Below are 9,069 nucleotides of genomic sequence, written 5' to 3'. Positions count from 1 at the left end.
TTTTTCCTTAGTTACAGGCTTATAGACATAGAAAGACTACTGGACTGAATTCATCCTAGTGCGCTCCCCTCCAGGACAGACACTTTGGAGCCCATTACAAGAGGCAAACATAGATTACAGAAGACCAAGGGGGATGGATATACTAAAGGAGGCCTTTTCCTTGAAGTGACAGTTTTGAGCAATCAGACTTCTAGGCCACAGATGAGGAAATTCTCAGACACCATGACAGATTTTGGAATCCATCCAGACAAACAAGATTTCAGACCACAGGTGAGATCTCACAAATTCAGAAATAAATGTCCAGCCCTTTCAGTTGCAACTTCAGGGACTTTCATTAGCGCCTGCACTTACCAGATGTGGCCAGACGGAGATTTAGAAGTTCAGAAGTGGTGGCTGGGGGGCAGTGAGTGGCAGGCCTGGCGCTCCGGAAGGAAAAGGGCTTTCAGGTCCTTAGCGGTGCTTCCACCCATGGTCCCCCTGGTCCAGGCAATCCACTTGTGTCTCCCAGCAAGGAACGTTCCCCTGAGTGGGTGTGGTAGTTACATAATCTCATGTCAATGTGAGGTAGTAAGAGTGAAAGGGTGGAGTCTAGCCTGTCAATCAGGTCACAGACTGATGATGCTGCCTTGTGGGTGTGGCTTTCTCATGAGGAGTAAGGGAACTTACCGTCTCTCTCTGCTCATTCTTCCATCACCACTGGATCCACAAGACTTTGCACCCACTGGCCTGTGATCTTCCTGCATTTCGTATCCTTACATGTGTTGAGTGAATCTGAAGAGGAATGTATGGACTAGTATCAGACACATGAGCTAATATCAGACTTATGGACTTGGTCTGTACTAGCTGGGGTGTTTTCTCAATACGCAATTGCTCTTTGATATAAAGCTCTTTCTTACACACATATGAATGTCTCTGAATTTGTTTCTCTAGTCAATTCAGCCTAATACAGTGGGGTTCCTTTGCTTATTGGAAGGCCTCCATAAAGTCCCAGTGAGTGGTCCCCAAAATGTACTCAGACAACAGGGGGTCCAGGAAAGCCTGTCACCCTAGCCCATAGACCAGGTTGGTTCGAGAAATTCTGAGTTTATTCCTGTATACACTTGCAGAAGGAGAACAGCCAGGGTTCTCCTCTGAGCTCTTTCAGCGTTCAGGCCTGACCCACAAGTTTATATATAAGAAACCGGTTTTTCACGAGGGCTATAGGAGGAGATGAGCAGGTCACAATGTCACAGGCTACAATTTGATCATCTAAAAAGGCAGGTTCCAATCCGAAACTGATGGAGGGAATAGTATCAGAGCCTAAATTGTGAGAATCTGGTGTGCAGAAGACTATGGATGACAATGGGAGCCCGAGAGACATTTCTGGGATCTACATTGGAAATAGGCTTTGGCGATTTCCCTCTATCCACGGTTGAGGGAGGGTAGGAAAGTGGTTACTAAACAAAGTTCATTGGAGAGATGAGTACAGAGGATCAAAGACATAAATCTGACTTGAACAGTTAAAACTTTGTCAGTTAATGCCCCCTCTGATGCATGCTAGATCTGATCTAGTTTTCAACATTTTCTGCATTTTTGTTTTGTTCCTTCATATTGGGGGTTATCTCAGATGTGTTTTGTCACTGGGGGGTGACCCTCTTGAATTTTGTTATATGTTTTTCTGTTTTTTTCTGTATATGAAACCCAGGATTGATGAATTTATAGGGATGTAGAATAAAGGTTTCTGGGGGTTGGGGTACAGTGGTGGCAGATTCTATTAGAATAATTATAAAATTAGCTATACTTACATTTCTCCAAGGGCCATTAGATCACCATCCCCTGAAGCTTCATACGCCCTTGTTTATCCAAATTGAGATGGTGCTTTCTGTCTGGCTACTTATCTTTCTGACCTTATTAGCCTTCTTCCCAAATCGAAACATCCCTACTAATTAAGCAGAAAAGGAATTTTTACTGCAATGGAGGGAACTGTTACATTTTGGATTTTTAACAAACTGTATCTTAAATTGTTATATTTCTAATATTGATTTTTCCCATATCAAAATTTACCCAGATGGACCTCAGAAGAAGCATGAAAGCCTGGCACAGATCACAGCCATTGAGAGCCTGTGGAGGCAGCTTTGCTCTGAGACGGTCGAGTAGCCATGATTCTGTTGTACTTGGCCTATGGGAGTGGCCTTTGCCAAAGGGGCAAGCCAGGCTCCCTTATTACTGCTTACTGCTCCTTCTGAGCTGGCTTTGAGTGGTTAACTCCCCAGCACACCTCAGGGAGCCTGCAGGCTTCCCCTCCCTGTCCTCTCACAGCATGGCCCCAGGAAGGATATTTACTCAGACTGTACCACCCTCTCCATCCCTAGCATCCATAGATTAGCAAGATTTTAACAGACCAAGACTTTAGCATTAACAAAACAATGTATTGTTGATCTAATGTCTGACGTATGTTAAGTTATGGGGAAAATGCTAGCCAATCATGAGTTTTTTTCCCCTTAACCCCCTAGTTTTCTGTATTTAAAGTCTGTGAAAATTTCCTTTTGGTTACCGTACTCTTGTGAACCTTTACCAAGCACTGCCCAGTCGAGAGATTATACTACTCCCTTTATAAAACTCTTTGCTTTCATCTTAATAGAAACTCCTGCTTGCTCTTTGACAAGCCACAAACATTATGTCCACTAATTTGATTAGGTTTCCCATGTCAACTACCTTGGTTTAGCCACCATTTTAGTTCTATAAATTTGCTATTAAACGTTTATTTTTCTGACGAAGAAGCCAAGGATCCCAAAGATTTCATAATGTGCTCATGGACCTATCATTGGTAAGTAGAGTTCAAAACTCTGTTTCTCGGGTCATTGTGCCATATGCCCTGCCTCTCCAATCAAAATGGGAGTAACTAAACCCTCATGGATGACTATGGCTCTGGTGTTACACACAGTGTTTGAGTTGATTCAGATTCATAGCAGCACTTTTGGTTTCCAAGACTGTCAATCTTTACAGAAGCTGACAACCTCATTTTGCTCCTTGAGCACAGCTAGTGGGTTTGAACTGCTAACCTTGAAGCTAGCAGCTCAGCACTTACCCCTCTAGGTGACCAGGGCTTCTTATGGCTCTGGTGTTATACCTATCCTAAATAGGGTGTTTCCTGTGGAGTGCACTGGGGAAGCCTCTGGCTTCCCAATTGTTTAGACCAAAACCAAACCAAAGTCACTTTCATCCAGTCGATTCAGGCTCATAGTGACCCTGTCAGACAGGGTAGAACTGCCCCTGTGGGTTTCCAAGACTATCTAACTCTTCATGGGAGTAAAAAGCCTTATCTTTCTCCTGCGGAGCTGTTGGTGGTTTTGAACTGCTAACGTTTGAGTTAGCAGCCCAACGCATAACCATTTGTTAGGTTTCTGGGATGGTTTACCTCGGTTCTTCTCCATGCTTCAGAAACCCAACCAACATTTATGAGGGAAAGAGAAGTTTCAGGGATTATCGTCTCAGCTAGTACGTGCTATCTCTGGAAAGCTTATCAGGCCGCCTGGTGGGGGCTGGGGAAAGTTTGCAACTGAAAATTGGCCGTTTCAGGGGAGCACGAAAAGCCCTGTGAAAAGAGTACCAGAAGGAGAGCACAGAACCTGACAGGGGAGTCAAAACGCAGAACAAGAGAGAGTGTGGGAGTGTGTGCAAGTGGGCGTCTGCATGCTCATCATGCACAGGGGAGGGATCCCACCATTCCCCCTGCAGGAGAGCACCTGAAAGAGAGGGCGAGGACTGCCCTCAGTCTATTTATCCCCTCCTAGTCCCCTGGCTGAAGGGGCCTGGTTGAGGGCACTGACCAATCCTAGTGGCTGAGTTCAGGCACACCTGTGACATTGACCTGTTAAGGTTGACCTTCACCGGCACTTCGGTGGCCCCAGTCTGTGCATGCTCAGTTTTTGATGGATGGGTAGCTAAATTCAGGCACACCTGTGTGACATATTTCATCCCAGGGTCCAAGCATGGTCTGCTTTGGACAGCCCCCGTAGGTATCTAACGTGTGCCTGATTCCTTTCCAACCCCTTCATTGTGGCATGGCCCCCTAACTTTTGTTTAGGGTAGGCATTTGGTGGAGACAACCCACTTTATCCCAATCTATCTACCTGTCACATTGGCCACCAGGACTCCTCAGGTTTGGAAAGAGAATTATAAATATTATGTATAGTAATCCAAAGAAAAAATGGCAAGAGAGAAAATAGATGCATGATGAGCAAACTTTTGTATATCAAAAGCAGTGCCCAGAACCTAGAAAGACTAATGAATAAATGTCCAAGTGATATCTTATATTTGAATTTCCTCAGTAGAACTCCCTAAGAAACTACTCTCCCAAGGATCCTGAGAAAGACACTAGGAAGCTGTTACCCCCAGAATTTCCACTTTATTTTCAGATTGAGTTGACATGGGAAACTCCTCTCCCCAACTTACTCAAACACATTAAAATGCTGGATAAAATGCCACAGAAAATTTAAGGAAAGGAATAATGTCTTCAAAAGCAGGGGGGGGGCGGGGATAGGGGGCACAGAAATAAAAAAGTATCAAAAAATCAAACTGCCCACAGGGATCTGAGAATTAAATATAAGCACTGGGACTGGGGTGAAGCCTATAAGGCTAATAAGAGACTATCAATATAAATCAAAACCTTAAGCTCAATGTCAATTCTGACTCACAGTGACCCTATAAGGCTAAGGCATAACTGTCCCTGTGAGTTTCTGATGTTACTGCCGGCTTTCCCGTGGCCCCAGGAACAGAGAGGCAGAGTCACCGAGGCTGCAAACAATAAAGGAGTTTATTGACTAGCTCGAGCTAGGGCCCAAGTGCTAGGGTACCAACACCGTGGCCACCCAAGACAAGGACTCCAGCCTGGGGCACAAGCCAAGCTTTTCTACTCTTTACAGGTTACGTAAACTGGGTGAAACTACCAGCCCCCCCACTCCCATAGTTCAATGACTTCATCTGGAGACAATTGGTTGTGTAAGTCATTTTGGTTGACTGGCTCCACCCTGGGTCGTTCCAATTGTGGTCACTCACAACTTTCCAGGTGCGGTCAGCGTCATTGTGATCGCTCGGGCCTTTCCAGGTGTGGTCAGCGTCCTTTCTGGGGAGAGGGTGGCTTTGTTCGAGAAACAAAACTTAAGCCTGCCTTAAGAGGGTTGGCCTGTCAGGGAGTCACCGCTGCCTTGCACTGAGACTGCAACTCTTAGTCTCCCTAAAAATGCTGAAAATACACTAGCAGCTTTCCATTCTGTGAAAGGAGACTAGACTAGAAAAACTCGGCCCATTAGACTAGGACTGTGGCACAGAAAAGGCCACCCCGGCCCCCTTGTTACGTGAGAACAGTTGCCTAGGAATCATAATCCCAAGTCCATGATGTGTGCATGTGTTGTTGTTGTTGTTGTTGTTGTTGGGTGCCATCAAGTCAATGCTGACCCATAGCAACCCATGTATAACTGAATAAAACAACTGTACCATGTTGAGTCCAAAGTCACATTAGTCATGGCAAACAAAAACATAGGCTTAGGAAAGAACAGAAAAACCAGTGGGAAACTAGGGAAGCCTACAGGACCCAGCGGAAATTAACATGAAACTGCCCCATGGGGAAATCTCCCCAGTATAGCTATGTGGTGCTGTCAAAACAAACAAAACCTCCCACTAAAAGTAAGCTCAGAGTCAAATCGTATAAATCACAAAGTGGAATAAGAAAAAGAAGACCACAACACGTCATGGGATTCACACAGCAGAAACATTTTCTTAAATGTGCTTAAAATGTTCCAAGAGAAAAGGATATTGTGCCATTGTACATGAGAGGACTGGAGGAGGTGGCAAAACTTTAAAACTATCTGAACATCAACAAATAAAAAAACAGTTATTAAATATTTCTTAAAATGGGTGAGTTAAGGAGTGAACCAGATTCAACTGAAAAGAGACTTGGTAAATTGAAAAATTGTTCTTAGGAATTAGCCCAGAATGAAGCACAGAAGTAAGGATAGACGTAAAGAAGAAAAGATATATAAAATTAGAGAAACAATAAAATATTAAGGGACAGCATAATCAAAAGCTGCAATAGTCAATTAATAAGAAGAACTCCAAAAAGAGAGAATGGAGAAAACAGGGGGAAGGGTTTTAAAAGAATAAAAAGACTTTTTTCTTTCAGAAATGAGGAAAAATATGAATCATTATATTAAACAGCACATCAAAACCCGGGGAAAGATCAATAGAACATATCCAGACTGAGACATATCGTAGTTAAACAGAGTCCACCTGTTCAGGACGATCGAATGGCTCCAGAGAAGATTCAGGGCTGGCATACTTGTAAGAGAGTCAAAAATAGAAGTGATGACTGCACTGCCTCATTTCCTGGAGTTCAGTGTCAAGGGCAAGAACACTCATGCATAGTCTAATGTGGTAATAATTTCTTTGAGCAGAATGAACACAAGGTTAGTACCAAGGAGAGGAGATTAATGATGTCCCAGTTGTCCAATCCTTCCAAGATGCTGTTCTACTCCGTTTTCTCTCCACTCCTCCCTTAAGTCTATTTCCTCACATCCCTGGGCTCCGTGTTTCACTACAACATTCCACAGAAACTCGCAAAGCTTTGAGGAAATCATAGTGGTGGGTGCTGTTCCGTCCAAAATCCAAAAGTCAGACAGAGGTGAACCAAATTCAGTATCCAGAGATGGAGCCAGGGCCCCAAAGGTCCAAGTCACAGCAGAACAACTTGCTTCTATTGAAGCTTAATGTGTTTAAAATGTTCCGATAAATAGAGGTCTGGTGAGGCAATGATGGTACCATTATGTATCCAAGGAAATCAAAGCATGTGCCTTGGTTCACAACCAGGATGAAGGAAATGTCCTCAAGGAAACAAAAGGTGTATCTTGGCCCAGACCTTTCACCAAGGTCTTGTCTCAGGGCTATCCCACTCCTATCATTCAGCATAGTAGAGAATCCTCTCCAAAGAAATGGTAGTCACTGATGTGTTCAGTCCAGAGCCATCATATATGCTATAAGGAACCATGACTAGAAGGGCCATTTCATCAACAATAACTCACCTAGATTCTGAGAAACTTTCCCAGTTTCTCTCATTTACCCTGGATGGAGCTAGAGAGGCTTTGGAACTACAGAGGGAACTCAATAGGACCCACTGGGTTGAACTCTAATGAAACTGATTCAAACTAGCTTAACAAAAAGGTAGATTTTCTTTGCTTTTTTTTTTTTTAAAGGTAGATTTTCTATAATAGTAGTGTAGATACTCAGAGACTTGCTGGAGATGTCGAACAGTGGGGCCGTCACTCGGGATGAACCAGGACATTCAAGACCATTGAAACCTGAGACCAGAACCTTAAACCTAATAAAAGTGACCTTCATCTTCTCTCTCTCTCTCTCTCTCTCTCTCTCTCTCCATCTTTTGGTCTCTCTCAACTCTGCTACTCCCATAATCCTGGCTTTATTCTCTCTTACTACACATCGGATTGGGGGTACATGTAGGTTTCCAATACCAAACAAACTCTTTGCAATTGAGTCAATTCTAACTCATAGCAACTGTACAGGACAGAGTAGAGCTGTTTCTTGTGGGTTTCTGAGCAGTAAATTTTAAGGGAGAAAGCACAGTGGTTATACGTTGGGCTGCAATTTATATGGTCAGCAGTTTGAAACCACCAGCCGATCTGAGGGAGAAAGATAGGGTTCCCCCTCCCTTAAAATTATAGCCTCAGAAACGCAAAGAGGCAGTTCTATTCTGCTCTGTAGGGTCGCGATGAGTCAGACCCAATGGCAGTGAGTTGTGAGTGAGACAGCCTCGTCTTTCTCCCAAAGCACAGCTGGTGACTTTGAGCCACTGACCTTGCAGGTAGTAACCCAACTCATAAATGCTCAGATCTGTCAGTAAAGATTGTAGAAACACAAGGGTTAATTCTGGCAGTTGGGAGGAACTACAGCCCAGCTTGGTTCATGTGACTATCTCTTGCCTAATACCAACCCCCCACCCCACCCCACCCCCAACCACTACCCTCAGGAAATCAATAGGCAGCACCTGGCACTCAATCAGCATTCCTGGTGTTGCAGTGAGTTGAGTGTTGGACAGCCAATTGAATCTGATCCAAGAGGTCTGGGGTGATGCCTAAGACTCGGCATACCTAATATATTCCCAGAAAATGCTCATGCTGCCGTCCCCAGACCACACACTGAGAATCTCAAATAGAACTTGGAGCATAGTTAAGATACAATGGAAAATAAGGTGGTCCAGATAGGCCAATACAGGGATTTTTGTGATTATTAATCAAAATCAGTCTTCTTGCATACAGGAGGCAAAAGTGACTACAATTTGGACTTGGTCGTTTCAAACACACTTTAAGACACAAGCAAAAAACAAGCATCTGGAGCTAGTAGAGATTCCTGCTTTCTGGAGCACAAACAAGGAACACCAGAAGTCCTTGATGCATGGAGAACCACTCCCCAACCCCACCTCCACCCCAAAAAAGGACATCCGGTACATAACACCTTAAATTCTAAGCATTTGATTTGCATAAGGCCTGATGCAAGACTTGGTATTTTTTCATTTGCCTCGTGTGCATGAGTTGGACCTTGAATAAAGAAGGCTGAAGAAGAATCAAGGCATTTGAATTGTAGTGCTGGCTGAGAAAGTACCATGGACTGCCAAACGAAGCAACAACTCTCTTAGAAGTACAGCCAGAATATTCCTTAGAAACAAGGATGACAAGACTGTCTCACGTATTTTGGACATGTTATAAGGAGACACCAGTCTCTGGAGAAGGGCTTCATGCTTGATAAAGTAGAGGGTGCTGTATCCATGAATTTAAAAAGAAAGATTAAAAATTAAATGAAATTTTTAAAAAAGTGATTAAAAAAGAAACATTACTGGACTGTGAGCCCGAAAAGTCAGAAAAGTCCCAGCCCGAGCAAATTAGACACTACCGAAGGTGTAGGATTCACACCCAAAACAGATCCGCCAAACCAGGCACATCTCTCCGAAGGCACTTTCTGATAAACCAGATTTGATAAGCAGCAGAACAAGACCACTGAGCATCACTCCCTCCTTTTTTTTTT

Source organism: Echinops telfairi, unplaced genomic scaffold, assembly GCF_000313985.2.
Source record: "Echinops telfairi isolate 266 unplaced genomic scaffold, ASM31398v2 ScPeMD7_7453;HRSCAF=8491, whole genome shotgun sequence".
In the NCBI taxonomy this organism is placed as follows: domain Eukaryota; kingdom Metazoa; phylum Chordata; class Mammalia; order Afrosoricida; family Tenrecidae; genus Echinops; species Echinops telfairi.
This window is presented reverse-complemented; position numbering follows the sequence as displayed.